Source organism: Schistocerca americana, chromosome 2 (assembly GCF_021461395.2).
Source record: "Schistocerca americana isolate TAMUIC-IGC-003095 chromosome 2, iqSchAmer2.1, whole genome shotgun sequence".
Taxonomy (NCBI): Eukaryota; Metazoa; Arthropoda; class Insecta; order Orthoptera; family Acrididae; genus Schistocerca; species Schistocerca americana.
Genome location: NC_060120.1, coordinates 288,239,181 through 288,262,642, shown reverse-complemented (window position 1 = coordinate 288,262,642; position 23,462 = coordinate 288,239,181). Strand labels below are relative to the sequence as shown.

Genomic DNA, 23,462 nt, shown 5'->3' with positions numbered 1-23,462 from the left:
GAACGTATGCCTGCGAGAGTGGAAGTTGTTATCAAGGCTAAGGGTGGGCCAACACCATATTGAATTCCAGCATTACCGATGGAGGCCGCAACGATCCTGTAAGTCATTTTCAGCCAGGTGTTCGGATGCTTTTGATAACATAGTCGTATCATCCTTTCAAGGCACTGTTTATTTCGTTCAACCGCTATTCCAAGTCGTTTGCTCTCCCTGATACAATTACAGTATCATCGTTAACTTCAAAAGTTTCATTTATTCTCCCTGAATTTTGATTACTAGTCCAAATTTTTCTTTGGTTTCCTTTATTACTTGCTCAGTATACAGATTGAAAAACACCGGGCATAACCTACAGTACTATCTCAATCCCTTCTGAACCATTGCTTCTCTTTCATGTCCCTTCACTCTTATAACTGCAATCTGGTTTGTATACAAATTGTACATAGCCTTTCGCTCCCTATATTTGAAGGAGAGTATTCCAGTCAATATTGTCAAAAGCTTTCTCTAAGTCTACAAATGCTAGAAAAATAGGTTTGCCTTTCCTTAACCTATCTTCTAAGATAAGTCGTAAGGCCAGTATTGCCTCACGTATTCCAACATATCTACGGAATACAAACTGATCTTCCCAGTGGTCGGCTTCTACTGGTGTTTCTATTTATCCGTGAAGAACTCGTTTTAGTATTTGCTGCGCCTTATTAAACGGATAGTTGAGTAATTTGCACATCCATCAACGACTGCTTTCTTTGGAATTGGATAATAAATTCTTTTTGAAGTTTGTGGGTGTATCACCTGTTTCATACATCTTGCCCATTAGATGGAAGAGTTTTGTCTTGACTGGCTCTCCTAAGGCTATCGGTAGTTCTGATGTAATGTTGTCTACTGCCGGGGCCTTGTTTCGACATAGGTCCTTCAGTGCTCTGTCAAATTCTTCACGCAATATCATATCTCCCATCTCATCTTCATCTACGTCCTCTTCCAGTTCCATAATACTGCCCTGAAGTACGTCGTCCTTGTACAGAGCCTCTACATACTCCTTCCAACTTTCAGCTTTCCCTTCTTTGCTTAGGTTTTCCATCTGATATCTTGGTATTCATACAGCTGCATCTCTTTTCTCCAAAGTCGTCTTTAATTTTCCTGTAGGCGGTATGTATCTATCTGTCCCCTAGTGAAATATGTGTCTGAATTCTTGCATTTGTCCTCCAGCCATTCCTACTTAGCCATTTTGCATTTCCTGTGAGTCTGATTTTTTATACGTCAGTGTTTCCTGTCGCCTGCTTCAATTGATGCATTTTTATAACAGCGGGGAAATGCTACTATCGGAGCACTAAAAATGTGAGTATGTACCCGTTAATTTAAAAGACTCAGAATGGGGCAACTGGCACTCAACTTTTCATTCAGTGTTACTCAGCATCTATACAACTGTTCCCAAACATTAGAGCATGCGAACATATTCGTGCTTTTTTAACATGCATAGGTGTCAATGGATGCGGATATTGGTGGGGCATGTAGTCAGCACAGCTGCTTCCCGGCCGTTGTCAGCTTTCGTGACCGGAACCGGTGGTTATCAGTCAAGCAGCTCCTCAATTGGCCCCACAAGGGCTGAGTGCACTCGATTTGCCAACAGCACTTACCAGACCCACACGGTCATCCATCCAAGTGCTAGCCGAGTCCGGGACCTCGTAAGTTCCGTGATCTAACGGGAACCGGTGTTACCACTGCGCCAAGGCCGTTGGCACTTGTCGAAGACCCTTTCACCTTAATTTCCTACCTTTTTGCAATTTCTGCAGTTTTAATTGACATTTTATGGATTTCTGTTTCTTCCGTTCCCTCGTACTACAGCAATATAGGGAATATACACTACTGGCCATTAAAATTGCTACACCACGAAGATAACGTGCTACAGACGCGAAATTTAACCGACAGGAAGAAGATGCTGTGATATGCAAATGATTAACTTTTCAGACCATTCACACAAGGTTGGCGCCGGTGGCGACACCTACAATGTGCTGACATGAGGAAAGTTTCTAACCGGTTTTTCATACACAAACGGCAGTTGACCGGCGTTGCCTGGTGAAACGTTGTTGTGATGCCTCGTGTAAGGAGGAGAAATGCGTACCATCACATTTATGACTTTGATAAAGGTCGGATTGTAGCCTATCGCGATTGCGGTTTATCGTATCGCGACATTGCTGCTCGCGTTGGTCGAGATCCAGTGACTGTTAGCAGAATATGGAATCTGTGGGTTCATGAGGGTAATACGAAACGCCGTGCTGGATCCCAACGGTCTCGTATCACTAGCAGTCGAGATGACAGGCATTTTATCTGCATGGCTGTAACGGATAGTGCAGCCACGTCTCGATCCCTGAGTCAACAGATGGGGACGTTTGCAAGACAACAACCATCTACACGAACAGTTCGACGACGTTTGCAGCAGCATGGACTATCAGCTCGGAGACCATGGCTGCGGTTACCCTTGAACCTGCATCACAGACAGGAGCGCCGGCGGTGGTGTACTCGACGACGAACCTGGGTGCACGAATCGCAAAACGTCATTTTTTTCTGATGAATCCGGGTTCTGTTTACAGCATCATGATGGTCGCATCCGTGTTTGGCGACATCGCGGTGAACGCATATTAGATGCGTGTATTCGTCATCGCCGTACTGACGTATCACCCGGCGTGGTGGTATGGGGTGCCACTCGTTACACGTCTCGGTCGCCTCTTGTTCGCACTAACAGCACTTTGAACAGTGGACGTTACATTTCAGATGTGTTACGACCCATGGCTCTACCCTTCATTCGATCCCTGCGAAACCCTACATTTCAGCAGGATTATGCACGACCGCATGTTGCAGGTACTGTACGGGCCTTTCTGGATACAGAAAATATTCGACTGCTGCCCTGGCCAGCACATTCTCCAGATCTCTCACCAATTGAAAACGTCTGGTCAATGGTGGCCGAGCAACTGGCTCGTCACAATACGTCAGTCACCACTCTTGATGAACTGTGGCATCGTGTTGAAGCTGCATGGGCAGCTGTACCTGTACGCGCCATCCAAGTTCTGTTTGACTCAATGCCCAGGCGTATCAAGGCCATTATTACAGCCAGAGGTGGTTGTTCTGGGTACTGCTTTCTCAGGATCTATGCACCCAAATTGCTTGAAAATGTAATCACATGTCAGTTCTAGTATAATATATTTGTCCAATGAATACCCGTTTATCATCTGCATTTCTTCTTGGTGTAGCAATTTTAATGGCCAGTAGTATAGAAAATTGTATCTCGAAAGTGTAGAGGCCGGGCGTAGACAGACGCGGCTGCGTTTCGCGAGCAGTGAGGCGTCGCAACGCCGGCCGCGGAGGAATGCGCTGCGAATGGGATGGGCCGTGCCGTGCCCGGCCTGGCGAGGTCGCCGACACTCGCCCCGTCACAGCACAGCAGGTAGCAAGCCGGACTACCCAGCGGCTGGCGGCTGGCGCGCACTTTGCAGGTGGCGCTGCGCCCCTGCTGTTCCGACAGACGCGTGCCGTAGCGGACCAGCACTCCGTATACGCCGCAAACTACTTGCAGAATTCTGTACAGATCCGTGATAAATAAAATCATTTTAGCTTCCAGCATGTTTCATTACCTGCCACCTCCACATTTCGTTCCCCGAGCCCAATTTCTACCAGAATCTACGTCTACTCAGCAAGCTACTGTACTGTGCACGGCGAGGGTTACTTCGTGTCAATATCAGCGAGGAGAGTAGGAACAAGAGGTTAGTGTTTAACGTCACGTTGTAACTGGCCATCCTCCTCTAGCATTACTTTTCCTCAACAGTAGTTATCGTTGCCAGTATTATTTTTCCAATTTTGGACAGGTCAGTATTAATTCAGTTGCTTTTCTGAAAACTTTCACATAATTTTGTACACAGTATGTTATATTTCAAACTAAAATTTATGAAAAGAATTACTTTATAAAATATTTTAGTTTCGATGTTACTAGCTCTGAATGTACAGTTAAAATAATTGTTTTAGAAACATTATAATTTACGAATTATTGGAACACTTAAAACTTCTATTATTAATTATGCAATCCTATAGTGTTTACTATGTTTATTTCTGGATTCACTTATGAAATAATAACCGAAATTAATAATGTAAGAAAAATTGTAAACACTTTGGAATATGGTTATTTCCGCACAGTGTGTGGGAGTCGTAAGCTTGCATCTGATGTGACCGCACGTATTTTTGTATAATAGGTGCGGACAATGTAATTTCGGCTATGTTAATGTCAAAAATCAAAATATTGTTGTACGATATACTAAAATGTGAGGAAATCAGTGGAAAGTATATTTACGTAGAAAATGCTGCAACAACAATCTTCCAGTTTATTTAGTTGAAACCAACCGTGAGGATCTGATGTTAGGTTTTCGGCTTGAAGAATCACACCCCTAGACAAGAACAACTGGAGTCATCCCAACATGACAAGCTAAGTAAACTTGAAAGTTTGTTGTAATCTTCGCTCTTCCCAATTAATTACTGGACATTGTTTAATGTGGACAACAGATGGAAGAAGGAAGGAGGGGGAGAGGTAACAACGTCCACAACGAAGTCTAAATTTTTATTTGTGGGGCATCCGTAAATGTTCTGCAACATGTTCGTGCTAAACGAATCCTCCAGAGTTGTAAAATACTTTATTGACCGAAGTCTTGCTCTATGTAAGTCGCTATGCACTACAAAAGTTTCGGGGTCATAGCCCCACCCTCAGGTGTACCTGAAATCTAGCAGTAGCAAGACGTCAAGTCCATCTCCTAACAACTAACAGCAAACATCTACTGCAGGTCAAACGTCAAATCCACCTAAAGTTTGCCCATTAGTAGTTAGAAAATGGGTTTCCCTATACCGTAGGTTCTTGTATGTGTCACTCGCACACTACAGCGCTTAAGCCTCAATAGACAATAGACGCCTGTGAGTTTCCCCGTCTCGTGGTGAATCTGCGCCTTTTGTGACATCCGGTCCTGGACGACAGGGTCCGTTTCACAATTCCTGAACGCTGACTCTTTCAGCCATATATTTAAATGAGAGCGAAATGCTCGTTAACTCACAATCTGTCTATCTGATGAAGTATGATGCGATTTCACTTTCCAAAACTTTTTTAGCTTGGGAGAGTGGGGGCAGGGAGGCATCTGGCCTGCGTTGACCCTCGTTGTGCACGCCCTTCACTGGACTCCATTCGGGATAACGGTATTTCAAATCCCAATCGCGTAATTATATTTTAAATTTGTGCGATTTCCCTAAACTGCTCTAGATAAATTCCGGAATGTTTCCCTTGAAAACAACCGCTCCTTGAAGGAGCTTTAAACCTTAATCTTCCTTCTCTGAGCGAACTGGACGGACGGGGTCACGTCATATGGAAATCTTTGCTGCTTGAGAGCACTGGAAGAACTCTAGAAGGAAACATTTCCACGACAAAACATCTCTATAACTTCACGCCCAGTGGACCAGTAACGTAATAACCAAGATAAATGGTCAGAACTCACACACTTCATCCTACTGAACCTCAAAGGTAGGAAACGTGTGTGTGTGTGTGTGTGTGTGTGTGTGTGTGTGTGTGTGCGTGAAATCTTATGGGAATTAACTGCTAAGGTCATCAGTCTCTAAGCGTACACACTACTTAACCTAAACTATCCTAAGGACAAACACACACACCCATGCCCGAGGGAGGACTCGAACCTCCGCCGGGACCAGCCAGGTAGGAAATCAGTTGATGATTCGACGGCATATGAAACATGAAGCAAACTTGATGCGATGCACTGTCTGGTAGAAGACGCGATGACGAACGGAACAATCATAAATCAGTGTGTGTCATCCCGAACGTAAGGTGTCTTGGAAAAAATAATACCAAGATTGTAAAATTCTTTGTCCATCAATATATTAGGGTCTTAGAAATAACATGCATCAACTATGTAATAAATGATAATAGTAAAAATTGTAATCGTAATATAAATATTACCAACAGGAGTTTTATCATACAACTATACAAGTAAACGTAGTAGTAGTAATGGTGGTAGTGGTGTTGGAGGTGGTGGTGGTGGCGGCGGTCGTCGTCGTCGTCGTCGTCGTTCACTTAGTAGAAGAATTGGGAGCAGTAACAGCGTTCGTTGTAATATAGTGCATAATAACTGGTAATACACATTGTCTAGTCACATTAATGTGACTACCTGTCAAAAGACTGAACGACCCCATTACGCAGCGCGCATCGCTGCCAGACGTGGAGGTGAGGTACCGACAGGAATGTGGAGCCACGACGACTCAAGTGCGGTGGCCAGCTGTGCTAGATTTCTTGGTTGAGGATCCCCAAACCGAATAGCCCAGTCGAAGTGGTCCCACAGATTCCCGACTGGGTTTTAATCCCGGGAGTTTGGTGGCCAGGGAAGTACGGTAGACTCATCCTGGTGGTCTTCGAACCATGCACTTATACTGCGAGGTACACGTTGCAGTGTCCTGCTGGCAGATGCCATCGTACCGAAGAAAAACAAACTGCATGTAGCGGCAGAAATGGTCCACAAGCATAGAAGCGTACTTGTGTTTATCCACTGTGTCTTCCAGAATGGCGATATCACCCGGGCAATGCCACTAAAACATTCCCCAGACCATAACACTTCGTTCTCCGGCCTGGACCCTTGCGGCGATTGTCGCAGGATCCTTGCTTTCAGACGTCTCACGCCGTACCAGCCAGTGGCGAATTGTTCGATGAAGCATAAAACGTAATTTTCCCGAAAGACCACCTATCGCCACTCAGTGGACGTCCAGTTACGGTACTGGCGTGCAAATTCCAGCTTTCGTCGCCGATGAACAGCAGTCGACAGGGGTGCTTCAACCACGCGCCTGCTGCGGAGGCCCGTAAGTTGCGACGTTCGCTGAACGGCCGTTGAGGAGACACTGCGGAGGAGATACTGTATTTCGGTTTATCTGGCCTGTCAATTTCCCAACAGTTGCACGTCTCTTCCCCCGTACACATCTTCGCAGGCGTCTTTCACCCCTGTCAAATGGTTCAAATGGCTCTGAGCACTATGGGACTCAACTGCTGAAGTCATTAGTCCCCTAGAACTTAGAACTAGTTAAACCTAACTAACCTAAGGACATCACAAATATCCATGCCCGAGGCAGGATTCGAACCTGCGACCGTAGCGGTCTTGCGGTTCCAGACTGCAGCGCCTTTAACCGCACGGCCACTTCGGCCGGCTCACCCCTGTCGTCTATGACCCATGGTGCATCACAGTCGCCTCGGCGCCGTTTTTACATAGATCCACTTTGCCATGCACTGTACACTTTAACCATAGCGGCAAGCGATCAGTTTACAAACTTAGCCGTTTCGGTAATGCTTCCGCCCTTGTGCCGAAAGCTAATGAGCATGCCCTTTAGAAGTCAAATAAATCGCTCCGTTACCACATTACGACAACGACAGTACTGATACCCTCGTCCGCACGACACACTTTACATATCGTCCACTGCTAATGCTGCCACTTGCTGTTTGTCAGTCGTTACCGAGCGTTGACGTCGAGCATAGGCGGTGATCGCATTAATACGAATGGGCCCTGCATATACGAAGCCAGAAACTAAATTAAATTCCGCCCGAACAGTCCATGAAGGCCCAACGGTACCGACCAACCGCCGTGTTATCCTCAGACCACAAGCGTCACTGGATGCAGATATGGAGGGGCATGTGGTCAGCACACCGCTCTCCCGGCCGTATGTCAGTTTACGAGACCGGACCCGCTACTTCTCAGTCAAGTAGCTCCTCAGTTTGCCTCACAAGGGCTGAGTGCACCCCGTTTGCCAACAGCGCTCGACAGACCGGATGCTCACCCATCCAAGTGCTAGCCCAGCCCGACAGCACTTAGCTTCGGTGATCCGACGGGAACCGGTGTTACCACTGCGGCAAGGCCGTTGGCCATATACAGTACAAAGCCAGATATAATAAATTATTACAATAGATTGTACGAACTTCCAGCATGCTGGAGTAGCTTGGGTGAGCAACTTCTGTTAATCAGTAGAACGAGAAACCAGTCCAAAGTTGCAAATCTTACTTTTCATTCACTCGATGACTTATGGGTCTCGGCTCGAAACTAGTCATAGAGTGAGCAGAAAGTAAAATTTGCAACTTTGCACTGATTTTTCGTTCTATAATAGATTGTGACTAACATGGGTAATGCTGCTTATGAATGAGCACCGGCCATGCTTGATCGCACAGGAAAATTACACTCAACAGCATAGCAGTAGTGGTTCTGCAAACTTTACAACAGTCGCAGTAGTAGATATGCAAGACCGGGAAATTTCATATTGTCGACATATTTATTTAACGAGCAGCTATAAATGCAGAATATAATGAGGCAATTGTAATGTAGTAGTAATAAATCAAATAGCGAGGTATGTTGAGAAGGGCACACACTATGCCTAGAGTATTCCCTTCATGTAACTTATTGGTTGCGACGTCGTAAGTTAGAATCCTTTACACCTGGTTCCGAAGCCTCATTGAAATGTTTGAATCAAGACATTTCCGACCCTGGTCTGTAAATGTTTTTATTTATGCTTGCTGTTAGGACCGTTTGGTAACTGGGAACGACCTAAAGGCCGAAACTGGATAGATGCATGGAATAAACAGACACATTTACAGAACACAAAAGTTTATTTAGTTATATTCCACAATGTCCTGCTGCTAGCCCCTCATTATTTCTAACGTTGAAAGGATCTTCAATTTAAAACTAATCAAGTAACGGGATACGATCTTTATTTCACTGGGAATATATGCGACAAGGGTCTTAAGCACACGCATAAAGTGTTTTCATCTGTATTTGAGAATATCTGTAAACATGTAATATTATGGCTCCAAAAACAATTCCCGAGAGGTCCCACCGTGCATGCAAATGATTTGTCACGGGGCTTCCCATTGTTTTGAGTGGGACGTCTGATTGTCAGTACTTCACTTGGAGTAACAACGAACTCACGTCCGTACTGCAATATCCCTATTGTTGTAGAGCTTACTGTGTTCACTGTGCTAAAAATATTCGACATGGCCGTCAGTTTCACAGAGAGAACATGTTGGTCGCAAGGATGAGTGAACGACAGGGAGCAGGACTAGGCAGCAGCTGCTCAAAGCGCGCATTTCAAGAGTCTCTGGAATGTCGTCCACGCACTTGCTGAGTCTGTACTGCGTCTGGATGCGACTCGTCTTACACCTATCTTGTTCAATATGAAGTGTGCACCGCATGCCTTTTGTATTTCCAGTGTTATCGAACACGATGCATTTCTAAAAGTCGAACATAAAAACTGTTATTACATTAACTATTACAAATCCAGACATGCTTTCCAATCAATGTTTCTTACATTCTTTGCAAATATTCTGTGCTTATGGAAAAAAATATAGCGGTTCTGAGCACTATGGGACTCAATTTCTGAAGTCATTAGTCCCCTAGACTTAGAACTACTTAAACCTAACTAACCTAAGGACATCACACACATCCATGCCCGAGGGAGGATTCGAACCTGCGACGGTAGCGGTCTCGCGGTTCCAGACTGCAGCGCCTAGAACCGCACGGCCACTTCGGCCGGCCAAAAAGACTTATCATTGTATCGGTTCCTACCTGCACAGGATACTGTTGGCGAGTGATAGGGTGATAGTTGCAGAAGTTGTATGTGACCTGAAACAAAAATCGAAATTAGAATTGGTGTAAACATTCAGAACACAAAATATTCCCTTATTGAATACAAACAAAATATCTACATGACAAGGAAAACGAATTTTAAGCCCGCAGGTATATATATTTCTAAGATCACAAGGTATTTTTGGCAGACACGAATTGGAGGTTACACAAGTAATTTAATTACACAGCGTGTCATTAGTAAATAGAGCACTTACAAAGAGTATTTAGGTCACTCGGCAAATGAATGTCTTGTGATACAAAGTCGATTTTAACAACAGTTCAGGAAAGCAGCCTACCATTTTGCTCGTATTGTCAGATTATTCCGTTGCTGCTTAGCAGAGAATTTACTTATTCAAACATAGATGCTCACTCAACTGCTACTTATCATTTGAAAAAAAAAATCTATTTCAATAAAATCACTCTCGGCATTAGGCCGCGTCATTTTGGAACTAAAATCACTATCGAAACAGACGCTTCAACCATCTGTGCAGCGGTCGTCTCCAGGGCGACGGAACTGCTGGTTTCTGGGGACGGTGTTCGCGACACACAGTCGTGTCTCGGCTGGCACGTGAGAAACTAAGTGTCTTTGCTGAAGGTCATTGGAGCACGGCTAGGCTGCGAGCGACCCCTGTCCGACAGCGCTAGTTCTCGCCAGCTGTGTAGTGTAGCGGCCACACGAGACCCTGTTCCAGCAGAATTAACAGCGGGCCAACAGCCGCCGTGTGGCTTCGACGTCCTGCTGTAGGAGCGTACAATCTGCCGATCTCCAAACGCCAGCCAGTCACTTTCTAGAGTAGCAGAGGCATCTGTTTTCGTTACAGCCTTCACTCCACTGGCACCTAGACTTTGAACTCCCCAATGACATTCAGGAAAGTGACGTATGTTCTGCCCCGTATTTCAGGTAACGTTCAACCGACTTTGATTAGAATTTTAAAATTTTATGAACTGTCCAATATTTTTTCCAAGATTTTAAGGAGGTGATTTTATTGCGTCAACACGGTGACTGGCTCACCAATATTTTACGTAAGAGATCAGCCAGTGACATTTTCCTGTGTCCAAATTTTAGCATCTTTGTCGTTTCACTTGTGTTTTAGTCTCCTGTATAGCGTCTTTTGTTCTTGCCCGTTGTCTTAGCATGTATGATAACTTTTTAGTAATTTTATTCACACTTGTTTCTGTTAATGTGTGTAAGGTCGCTGATAACCTCTGCGTTGAGTGCCTATAAGCACCAACCACACACACACACACACACACACACACACACACACACACACACACACACAAGCACACACACTGACGTATGTTGTCACGCTACAACCGAAACAGGACGATATATAGGAAAGACCATCCCCAGAAACGAGCAGTTTACTCGCCTTGATGAGGACAGCTGCAAAGCTGTACATGGTGATGTGTCAGCGCATCTGTTCAGATTGCCACTTGTCTGCGTCTCTTATGAATTCGCAGATGTCGTCGTGTGTGAAATTTGTTTGTCGGGTCCGCGATTGTACAGTGCAGTGTTGAAATACATGATCAAGTGTTTGTGGTCCCCTACAGCTACATTTTATTCACTGACCGAGGTGCATTAGACGATGGTGCATTGGGCAGGGGCGGCGTCCTATTAAAACGTGCTTCATGCCTCGTCTGGGGTTTACGTGGCGCTTTCAACGGCTCCCAATTGCCGGGAGAAAAGGAATAAACTCTGAGGCCTTTAACATTGGTTGCACACTCACGCTGCCACGCATTCACCCATCATTGTTTCAGCTGGCGCCTGTCTCTTAAATCTTCCCCCTAATTTCCATTACTTTGAATTGTCTGCCCCTCTGCAGCTATTGGGTCGCAGCTCGCTGACGAATTGTTATGTCATCTGTTATATCAAGTAATTTGGTAAACATTTTGGGAGAACAGCGATCAGAAAAATATTTTAGATTACGTAAGTCACATTTATTGGTGACCAGTGTCTGTCCAAAGGCGGACCATCTTCAGACCGTACTCCAAAGGCGATGTGTGGAGACGGGTCCAAGAAGTCTCGGGATGCTGTTGACAACAGTTGCGTCAGGAATACGTCTTGTCTACTCAGAACCACATGTCAGAGTACTGTGGTTCTTAGTAGACAAGACATGTTGCTGACGCAACTAATTAGATCTGTAGATGATCCTGAGTGATCCAGAGGCGTAATTTAATTAAAAATGTGCAATTGAGACTGGACGATAAATGAGAATTAACTTACATATCAATAGAGTTACAGTTTCTGAGAAGACGAATATAGCGGGTATAGGGTAAATGAATGAGAAGCGACGTCGCTACAGAAAAGACCCGTCTGCAGGAAATCGATATTCGAGGAAAACTATGTGACCCTGCGCAAGTGTCACGATAGTGCGTTATAAGATAGATTGGGGAGCGAAGCGTGAGGACACACACTCTCACACACAGTTAATATTTCCTCCACGCGAGTCGACGTGGCTAGTACCAGTACGAAGTACCCTCCCGCATGCACTGTGCAGTGACTGACGCAGGATACATGACGGTGTGGAACTGGCCAGTGGCCAGAGCTGTGTATCATTTTGCCCAGCCGCTGACATGCGGCTGTCGGAGACAGCAGAAGGTTCCGTCGAAGCAGTGTGCTGGCAGGTGGAGAGAGGAGGCGGTCTTTGTTTATACCGCAGGGAGCGGCCGCCCAAGGCAGTCCGGTCTTCCGTAATTGTGCCGCGGCCAGCGTGGGCGGCTCCCGCCGGTTACGCAGCTGGGCGGCGCTTTCAGCGGCTGCCTGTCGTCTGGACACATCTGCGCCTCACGGAAGGCTTCCCTAACAGCAGCTGAAAAGCGCGTCGCATTCCGCGTGCGTCGGCGGGCGGGAAGTCTACCGAGCTTGACGCTGTCGAAGTGCACGTGGCCCTGATCCCCACGCCTGGACAGCTGCTCGCTGCCAGTTTACCTTTTGTTTTGATTTGTTGTCCTTTGGCCTACAGGCGATACAGCCAGCAGTTTATCTTATAGGCGGTGCATCTGACGGTGAGAGATTTGAGTGAAGTCATACATAGACTTTCAGAAGAGTATCATCCGAAGACGATAACTATTGCAGTAGGTCTAGAAATTAGTGTATTTCTGTGGTAAATAAAATTGCGTACGGTACCATTAATGAGGAAAATTATCTTTCTGAAATGGTACATGACAACGATCTGTACGAGAAGAATATGGGAAACAGATTAAAAATTGGCCCTCAGTAGTTCCCACTGGAAAGACATTTACGTGAAAATGGCTACGCATCGAAAACTGAGCAGCAGTGGTGAATGCAGATTAAAAGGATCTTTTAATCCAACTAATGATAGCCAGTGGCACAGATTGTTATCATTTGTTTTCGCTGTGCACTATTGATGAGAATTAATTGCCGGCCGCTGTGGGCGAGCGGTTCGAGGCGCTTCAGTCCGGATCCGCGCTGCTGCTACGGTCGCGGGTTCGAATTCTGCCTCGGGCAGGGAGGTGTGTCATGTCCTTAGGTTAGTTAGGTTTAAGCAGATCTAGTTCTAGGGGACTGATGACCTCAGATAAGTTCAATAGTGCTTAGAGCCATCTGAACCATTTTCTTTTTTCATTTTTATTTATTTATTTATTTATTTTGAGAATTAATCAGAAAGGACAGTACGTCGTCAGCGAGATTTAGAAGTAACTCCTTCTAACGCAGATAATGTTTTGTGAACTAACGCAACTCTGGGTCATGAAAAATGACTGCGTAGTAAGACTGTGGCTTCGTACACCAGCTAAGGGCCCGCCCACTGGTTAGGCCACGCGCGGCGGCAGTTAACAGCCCTTGCCATCCCCACGCGTCCTGCGCGATTTCCCCGCTGCACAGCGACTTGCTGGGACATTCTCCTCACGCACAGGATGTAAGCCGAGATGTAGAACTGGTACAGCAAGCTGCGGGCGCAGCGAAATGTCAGCAGCCGCACGCCGCGAGATTCTGCAGCGCCGTCACGTAGCTTCCACAAGCGTAACCTCCTGCCATGAATTTGTAGTGTGCGCGCCTTCAGCGAATCTCGAGGGGGATGAGAGGGGCGGCGAGCTGACGGTATGTAGCAAGTGTAGAAGACAGTTTTTTGATTCACAGTAGCTGAGAATGTTCTTCCCACAATCACACCGCATTTACTGCGATTACTCGAAGTTACACTGCCGCGAGCGGTAATTTCATGCGGCAGACGATCCAGCAGATACGTTCACGAGAAACTATCCTGTAGCCAAAAAAAATCTCGCTGCCCAGAGTCAGGCCGGCCGCTGTGGCCGAGCGATTCGAGGCGTTTCAGCCCGGAACCACGTTATTGCTACGGTCGCAGGTTCGAATCCAGCCTCGGGCATGGAAGTGTGTGATGTCCTTAGGTTAGTTAGGTTTAAGTAGTTCTAAGTCTATGGGACTGATGACCTCAGATGTTAAGTTCCATAGTGCTTAGAGCCATTTGCACCATGTTTTTGTCCAGAGTCAACGGTTTACACTATGTTAAAATGTGATACTTCTACATAAAACGCTGACACAAGAATCTATGTTTGGAGAGCATTTTCTTTAAGTTTGTTAAATACAAATATTTCTCGACACATTAAGAACCCAAGAATGTGCTTTACTACAAGCTTGGCGTGCAACATAACATTCCCTATGTTCACGTAGGACGTAGATGGAGATGAAATGGGAGACATGATACTGTTTGAAGAGTTTGAAAGAGCACCGAAAGACCTAAGTCGAAACACGGCCCCGGGAGTAGACATTCCATTAGAACTACTGCCTCCGGAGAGCCAGCCATGACAAAACTCTACTATCTGGTGAGCAAGATGTATGATACAAGCGAAATACCCTCAAACTTCAAGAAGAATATAATATTTCCAATCCCAAAGAAAGCAGATGTTGGCAGGTGTGAAAATTACCAAATTATCAGTTTAATACGTCACGGCCGCAAAATACTAACACGAATTCTTTACAGACGAATGGAAAAGCTGGTAGAAGCCGACCTCGGGCAAGACAAGTTTGGATTCCGTAGAAATGTTGGAACACGTGAGGCAATACTGACCCTACGACTTATCTTAGAAGATAAATTAAAGAAAGTCAAACCTACGTTTCTAGCATTTGTAGACTTAAAGAAAGCTTTAGACAATGTTGACTGGAATACTCTCTTTCAAATTCTGAAGCTGGCAGGGGTAAAATACAGGGGCGAAAGGCTATTTACAATTTGTACATAAACCAGATTGCAGTTACAAAAGTCGAAGGGCGTGAAGCAGTGACTGAAAAGGCAGTGAGACGGGTTTGTAGCCTGTCCCCGGTGTTCTTCATCTGTATACTGCGCAGGCAGTAAAGAAAACAAAAGAAAAATTTGGAGTAGGAATTAAAATACATGGAGAAGAAATAAAAACCTTGAGGATTGCGGACGACATTGTGATTGCGTCAGAGACAGCAAAGGACCTGGAACGGAACGGAATGGGCAGTGTCTTGAAAGGAGGATATAAGATGAACATCAACAAAATCAAAACGAGGATAATGGAATGTAGTCGAATTAAATCAGGTGATGCTGAGGGAATTAGGTTAGGAAAGAGACACTTAAATTAGTAAAAAAAAAATGGTTCAAATGGCTCTGAGCACTATGGGACTTAACATCTGAGGTCATCAGTCCCATAGAACTTAGAATTACTTAAACCTAACTAACCTAAGGACAACACACACATCCATGCCCGAGGCAGGATTCGAACCTGCGACCGTAGCGGTCGCGCGGTTGCAGACTGAAGCGCCTAGAACCGCTCGGCCATTGCGGCCGACTAAATTAGTAAATGAGTTTTGTTATTTGGGGAACAAAATAACTGATGATGGTCGAAGTAGAGAGGATATGAAATGTAGACTAGCTATGGCAAAAGTATTTGTATGGAGTGAGTGTAGCCCTGTATGGACGGGAAACATGAACGATAATTAGTTTAGACAAGAAGGGAATAGAAGCTTTCAAAATGTGGTGCTACAGAAGAATGCTGAAGATTAGATAGGTAGCTCATGTAACTAATGAGGAGGTACTGAATAGAATTGGGGAGAAGAGGAATTTGTGGCACAACTTGATAGAAGAAGGGACTGGTTGGTACGATACGTTCTGAAGCATCAAGGGATCACCAATTTAGTATTGGAGAGCAACGTGGATGGTAAAAATCATAGAGGGGGACCAAGCGATGAATACACTAAGCAGATTCAGAAGTATGTAGGCTGCAGTAGGTAGTTGCAGATGAACAAGCTTGCACAGGATAGAGTACCATCGAGAGCTGGATCAAACCAGTCTCTGGACTGAAGACCACAACAACAACATATTCACTCCTAAAACGTAACATTTTGTATGGATCCTCATACCGATGAATCTCGCAGGGACCCATAATGAATATTGGACTGTGCACAGGAACGTATGCTGTTGTGACAGATTAAAACTGCGTGCCGGACCGAGATTCGTGACCGGAACTTGCAATCCGCTGCCTCTTTCCAGTTGATCTGTACAGACGAGACTGAAACAATTATATTCCTGGCAGAATGATTAAAATTATGTTTCATAGATGACTGGGGCTTTGTATCTCATGCAGCGCATTTAGACTGAATTATCTTCGCATGCACGGGCAATATTGTACGTTATAAGGAAGTATTCGGTATAGCTAATCAGGAAACATGCGAAACACTTTGGCTGAAAAACATGCCAGCTTTTATCCATCATTAGTCAGTTTAATGCAGATTCATAAATAGGCCATGTTGGAAACATACCGTTGAAGAAGAGGACTGATTTAGGCGTGCGACTTGGGTACAGTATGTCTCAAATAGTTTTTAAGTTTTCTCCGCAATCCTTGTCCATTTGAAGCTTGTGCTCCTCCGCTAACGAACTCGATCTCGACGGGGCATTAGATATTAACCTTCCTTCGGGGCCTGCGTCGACCACTCGTAAAGAAAATTTAATAAGATTTCGAGGAACAATGCCAGAAAGAAACATATTATATACTCTGATAAGCCAAAACGTTCTGACCACTGATTACGCAGAGTCTGTGAATGGGTATCTCGAAAACGGCGAAGCTGGTCGAATTTTCGCGTGCTACTGTCGTGAGCATCTAGGGAAAGAGGTGGAAGGCCTCTGAAAGTACCACTAGGCGCTGATTGGTTGGACGTTCTTCACAGAACGTGGGGTTTGGAGGCTTGTGTGCTCTGTAAAGTAGGATAGATGGTGATCTGTGGCATCTCTGCCGAAAGAGCACAGTGCTGGTGTGCGCACAAGCTTTTCAGGGCACACCGTTCATCGTACGTTGTTGAACAAGGAGCTCCGCAGCAGAGCACCCCTATGTGTTCACATGTTGGTACAATTACATCGTCAGTTACGATTGCAGTGGGCACGGGATCACCGGGATTCGACCGTCGATCAATGGAAACGCGTCGGCTCTTCGGGTGAAGCACGTGTGTGTTACACTAGGTCGATAGTCGGCTCCATAAACTCCGTCATCGAGGTGAACACCGGTTTGAAACATGCACGCCGCAGGCACAGACTGGTGGGATCCGTATTATGCTAAGGGAGAGATTCCCTGCACCGGCCGGAGTGGCCGAGCGGTTCTAAGCGCTTCAGTCTGGAACCGCGCGACCGCTACGGTCGCAGGTTCGAATCCTGCCTCGGGCATGAATGTGTGTGATGTTCTTAGGTTAGTTAGGTTTAAGTAGTTCTAAGTTCTAGGGGACTGATGACCTCAGATGTTAAGTCCCATTGTGCTCAGAGCCATTTAAACCTACTAACAAACTTTCTGATTCCTGGTACGCAGAATCAATTATGTATTTCGTTCCAAAGACGGACAAACAAGCTATTAAGTAGGTGGTCATAATGTTTTGACTCATGAATGTACAACAATTTTGACGTGCTTTTACAAGAATTATTCTGAAGAACATGACGATCACTTTTGTTACCTTTAAACAAGTAAATAATCTAATAAAATTATACGAGACATTTGTCATGTGGTGTTACAGATACACAGCCATTTCAAGTGGATTTTTCTTCCCTCAGAGTTTTCCTTTTTTTATTTTTATTTTTTCACGTTTCATTCCTCCTCCTCTTAGGGACAGAGGTGGGCCTCTTTTGGGCGTCCTGAGCTATTAGTTACAGGGTAAGAGTGGTTTATTCTATGATGCATCTTCATTATTTCTAAATGTTATGCCAGGGATTTGGAGGGGGTGGGGGGAGCGTGTTATCGGGGACAGTTCTGGTAAACTATGGAGAATAAAAGGGGGAGGAGGTGTGTGTGGGCAGGCAGAGTTCCTAACATGGGTATTCGCCAAGTAATGTAGTCTTTGACCACAAGGCCCGACAGGACGGTTGCAGGGCAGCAGGCAGTGTGCGTGTGTTGTAATGACACGACACCCATTGCGAAACGGACCGTCGCGTGCCTCTTGAGACGGCGGTCCGCGAGGTCGCCACGTGGGCGGTCCAAATGAACGCATCCAGGCCGTACACCCGGCCAGTGGGAGGGCTGGAGGGAGGCATCCTGTCATTAGCCCGACGCTCTAGACTCCCCATTGTCTAGACGGCGACTTGCGTCTTGGATTGTACACGGCACTGAGCCTCGCATCGGGACGAGATGCTCGTCAGGATGGACAACACAGGGAAGGGCAGGCGGTAATGGTGAGGTAGCGACTGCTAGTAGAGACGCTGTACTCTCGTGTCGAGGAGGGACGGCTATAAGCGATGATCATTTACGTTCCGCGTCGTTTCCTCAGATTACTTGCGTGATGGTTCCCTTAAATAAACCGCGACCGATTGCTGTCGAGATCTTTCCCCAAATCCGCGTATTCAACGAAGTAAAAATGACGGTTTGTATATGTCTGTACGCGCCACATCTCTCAGAACTTGTTTAATTTATCCTTGTGCGAGATGTTTCACCTCTACTTCAAAACAAAAGACATAGGTGGCATAGGTTTGTAGTTCCTTTGTGGCTTGTTTATCAGCCTCCTAGCCTTGCGGTACGAAATGTGCTCTAAAATTATCTCTAACTGCATACAGAAAACATTGGGTTTTTTATCAAACAAAACAAAGAGTTTGCTTTAAAAATGAATACAGCCTAGCAGACGACTCGCAAGTGGAAAACGATCTTATAGAACAAAAGAGTTCTGGGATTTATACTCTTCGAAGAAGTTATTGGCGCAGCATCAACAAAACCTGTATCGGCAGCCCTTCAAAAACGCGGCATCCTATGTTAGAATCTGAACAATATATACATGCGAATAGTGAAAATTAGAAAATTAAGTTACACGCACAGCTGCCATTTCTCAGTTTATTGTGGAACTACCAACAACTAGCGTGAATACAATACATCACGTACCGTGTTTTAAATTCGGTAACTCAGTTGCTCGCCGATTGTCCCTATCTGTTGTTACACCCCAAGTCTCATATAAAGAACAGGAGGACTTCCATGACAGTTGAAAACAACGACTTGATAGAAAGCTGGAAATAAACTGAGGGCAATGCTTCCATTAGACTTCATCAGGAGAAAGAGAAGTTTAGAACAAAGAGGAGTTAGGCATAGTGATTCCGTAACGTCACAACCATTGTCAACGGGCATGTAAGAAGAGTACAGATCCCCCCCCCCCCCAAAAAAAAAAGGGTTCAAATGGCTCTGTGCGCTATGGGACTTAACATCTGAGGTCATCAGTCCCCTAGACTTAGAACTACTTAAACCTAACAAACCTAAGGACATCACACACATCCATGCCCGAGGCAGGATTCGAATCTGCGACCGCGGTAGCAGCGCGTTCCGGACTGAAGCCCCTAGAACCGCTCGGCCACAACGACCGGCACAAATCCCAAAACTGTGAAACTAAGAACAAGTTCATGTTGATGGAGCGTACTATAAGCCACCTTCGTCTTGCAGATGACACAGTACAGTCCGCCTCTAGTACTGGGGCACTTCAACAACGCATGGAACGATTTGATAGAGTAAATTCTAAGGCTGGTCTGATTATCGATTATAATAAGACCAAACTATTGTAGAATGCTGATTCAGGTCATCCAACAAATCGAAAACAACACATTACAAAGTAACAGTGAAGTTATACAACCAGTCGAAGATTTTTATTTAGGACAATCTACTTACATACTTCACAAGTAACCACAAGTTGCAAGGAAAACGCTGGAGCGACGGAAAAACGACCGTCTATATGCCACCATACGAGCACTACTTTCTCTTACTTTGTCCTCGCGGCCCTTATGTGAAATGTACGGTGGCGGCAGTAGAATAGTTCTGCAGTCAGCCCCAGATGCTGTTTATGTAAACCTTCACTACATTGTTTCGCAGAAAGTACGCCGTCTTGCCTCTAGGGTTTCCCCTTTGAGTTCATGAAGCATCTCCGTAATACTACCGTATTGATCGAGCCTACCGGCCCAATTGCTTACAGATCTTGTTTTAACTGCAGCCTGGTGGGGGTGCCAAACACTCGGGCAGTACTCAAGAATGGACGGCACTAGTGTTCTATATGCAGTCTGGTTTATAGATGAGCTACACATCCGTAAAATTCTCCCCACAAAACCGAAGTCGACCGTTCGTCTTTCTTACTACCTTCCTTACTTGCTCATTTCACTTCACAGAGCTTTGCAAAGTTATGCCTAGATATTTAATCGACATAACTGTGTCAAGAAGCACACCACGAATATTGTATTCGAATTATTACGGTATATTGATAATTTTTACTTTTGGACCGTCTAACTACATGGATCAACTATAACTGAATGAAATACAATTTTAGTGCCATACGCGATTCGCCTTTATTATCTGCAAGGCATCTTCAGTGGCCTGGAATACGCACATATTTTTACTATTTACATTTTGGGGCAGTGTACCTATACGTTATAAACAGTTCTGGTTTTTTCTATGACGTATTTTAAATTCTACTCACAGGTTTCGTGAACGATTTTCTAAATGTCATGTTTCTGTTCCATTTTTGGTGCTGTTCCTCTTCTTATAATTGCCACTTGGGGTTTTTGTTTTCCACATTTCACAGCAACAGGAACTGAACACTTGTTTCGATGCAATGTTTTGGTTTGTGTTGCCGACTGTTGGATGTTATTGCCTAAGATCGAATGTTATTGCCAACTTTCCAGCGTAACTTTTGAGATATCTATGATCTGTTTGTGTGTGCACGTGCGTTTGTGTGTGTGTGTATGTGTGTGTGTGTGTGTGTGTGTGTGTGTGTGTGTGTGTGTGTGTGCGTGAGAGAGAGAGAGAGAGAGACACGTGGGAGGGGAGAGTTAATGCAGATTTGGAGTGAGAGAAAGAGAGAGATATAGCACATTTTATTTTTTTGAATGGAGACATTATTTTTAAGTTTTTTGGTACAAAGGGGAAAAATTGATCTGCATTGCTTGTCTCTAATACGAGTATTTGGCTTTTGCACTTTTGTTTTTCAGACGACAAATTGAAACATATAAATTTAAACAAATTGAAAAATAGTTAAGAGTACTAAATCCTGTTTCACTAAAGATTTTTACATGACACCAAAAAATAGAACAAACAAAATTTTATACACTAGTTTTCGTGGTGGTTGACGAATGGTGTTTGATATTCGTACTCTTTTTGTTGCCACACACGGGAAAGTACACGGAGCACTTATGAGCACAACAGAACTCGTTTTATGGATCAGAGGCTCTTCACTTCCACTTATCACTCTGACACAAACACTCCGGGACCCCTGATCTAGAGGCAGTCACGTTATCTGGCAGACCATGAGCTGCCGACAGCCTCCCTCCACTCACTAAACGACGACATTTTCGAGTACACTGCAGCGTCATCAACAAACAGTCGCAGACTGCTGCACACCCTGTTCGTCAGATGGTTTGTGGTTATGAAGACCTCGGCCGTAAACAACGTTAAGGGACAAGCTGCTTGTTCTGAGAAACAGCGGAGTAACGTTTTAATAACATCTCATAAATAATATATTTCAATTACATGCAGTGTGATTTTTTCCTATTCAAATAGGTCATTGTTTTCAAATATTCCTTGAGAAACGACATATTTTTAAGAAGAAAATTTTCGACAGAATTTACGATTTTGAAAATATGTCCACGGATACTTAACTTTGCTTACTTGTAAACGGAGTGCACTTAACATGAGCTACGACTGTTTACTGACTGGGCGAGTTAACAAAACATTGCTGTGAAACCTCTGAAAAGCACAAATTTAAAAAATCCGAATTGCTTCACTTTATGGTACAAAGATTTCCATTACGAACTTTTGCATTAATAAAGTATATCAATCTCAAAAATTAATTTTTTACTCGGCACAATATAAAATTACTTCAGCGCGTGAAAGCAATATTAAGGATGGCCCTTAACGTTTCTGCCATCACTCTGTGACGCAGATTCACGTAAACTACGGGAAGGGACACAACATTGTTTACTTGCTTAAATAAATATTCACATTTATATGATTACCAACAACTTTTGAAGAGTAGGAACATGTTCGTAATCTTTATATGACTCGTAGTTCTCCACGTCGTCCTCAGATTTGTACAAATCGTTCGTGAAAAGCAGTTTCCTGGCAGGAACACGGCGGGCGTTACTACAACTGGCAGCCATATTTCTGGTCCTTGGCACTGTTTACATGCACACTCCGTGCCAAAGTTGCCACTAGCGAGAATCCGAAAACATAGATACAGTTGTCATTTCCCGGTTTATCATGGAACTATCAACAAAAACATGAATGAAGCATATCGCGTAGCATGTTTTAAACGCAGTAACTGTTTTTCTCGTCGAGTCTCCCTTGCCATATTTTACATCAGAGACTTTCATATAAAGAAGAAGGGCGGTCCTATCGCAGGTGAAGAGAACGACTGGATGGACTGGTGGGGGGGGGGGGGGGGGGGGGAAGGTCAAGCAGGAATTTAAAATGGGGTTTTCTGAACTAAGCTTGGTGTGTGTGTTACAGAGTGTGTTACCGGTTCTGACTTTCGGCACAGAGACGATCTTTTAATGCGAAATGCATTCTGTAACTGAACGTACCTCAGCGAGAAATGAAGAGATGTATTTTTAGAAAGTACTAAAAAAGACAAGAAAAAATGGATCAGTGAACAGACTGGAGAGGAAGGCGTGTTTACGACTGCAAGGAAAATTAAATAGAAGTGGCTAGCACATGACGCAAGGACGCTGGATTGTTGATGGAGCATCGAAGTCCTTTACTATTGTCGAAGAGATATGAAAAGACCGATACCACGACCAATGGAAGATGCGTAGATACATTGGTAAACATGCACGGGCGACAGGGACATGTGTAGCTGAAGTCCGCAGTGACTGATGATGAGCGTGTTCCAACGCTCGAGCATGCAATGTACACAATAGAGATTTCGTGTTTGTAGTCTCGTGTCAACGTCTTAAGTCGCCTACGGCATGTCTTCTGTGGCGTATTTTCTCTTTAGTGTTACTTGCTGTAAGATTTGAAGACACGTGTGTTAAAAGAAACAACTAGAGGCTAAATGTGTGTGCTTTGTACGGTACGTAATAGAAGATCTGCACACATCACATACCACTTCGTCCGACTTTAACGACGTTCGCAACTAGGATGGTTGACTGGGGTGCTGCAGGCACGCGCGCCAGCGTCTGTGGACGTTCTGTACGAAAGCACGCGTCGCAGATACACCTTCACAGCAGGTTCGCCACGTTGAGAGACAGGCCAGAGCTCATTGTGTCCGCTGCGTGCGTACCGTGAACGGGGAGGTTTGAAAGTGATTCGACGTTCAAATTTATTTTAAATTCAAACGCTACGTTTCCGGACATGAAT

At 44.8% G+C, this 23,462-nt stretch overlaps 1 long non-coding RNA gene across 1 annotated transcript in view; it reads right to left on the bottom strand.

The window, feature by feature from the left end:
* Window positions 1–23,462, bottom strand: part of LOC124595416 — a 488,794-nt gene that overhangs the window by 339,914 nt on the left and 125,418 nt on the right. The window contains exon 2 of the long non-coding RNA XR_006978203.1: window positions 9,615–9,671. This is a non-coding gene — a long non-coding RNA (uncharacterized LOC124595416). The remainder of the gene's footprint in view (window positions 1–9,614; window positions 9,672–23,462) is intronic.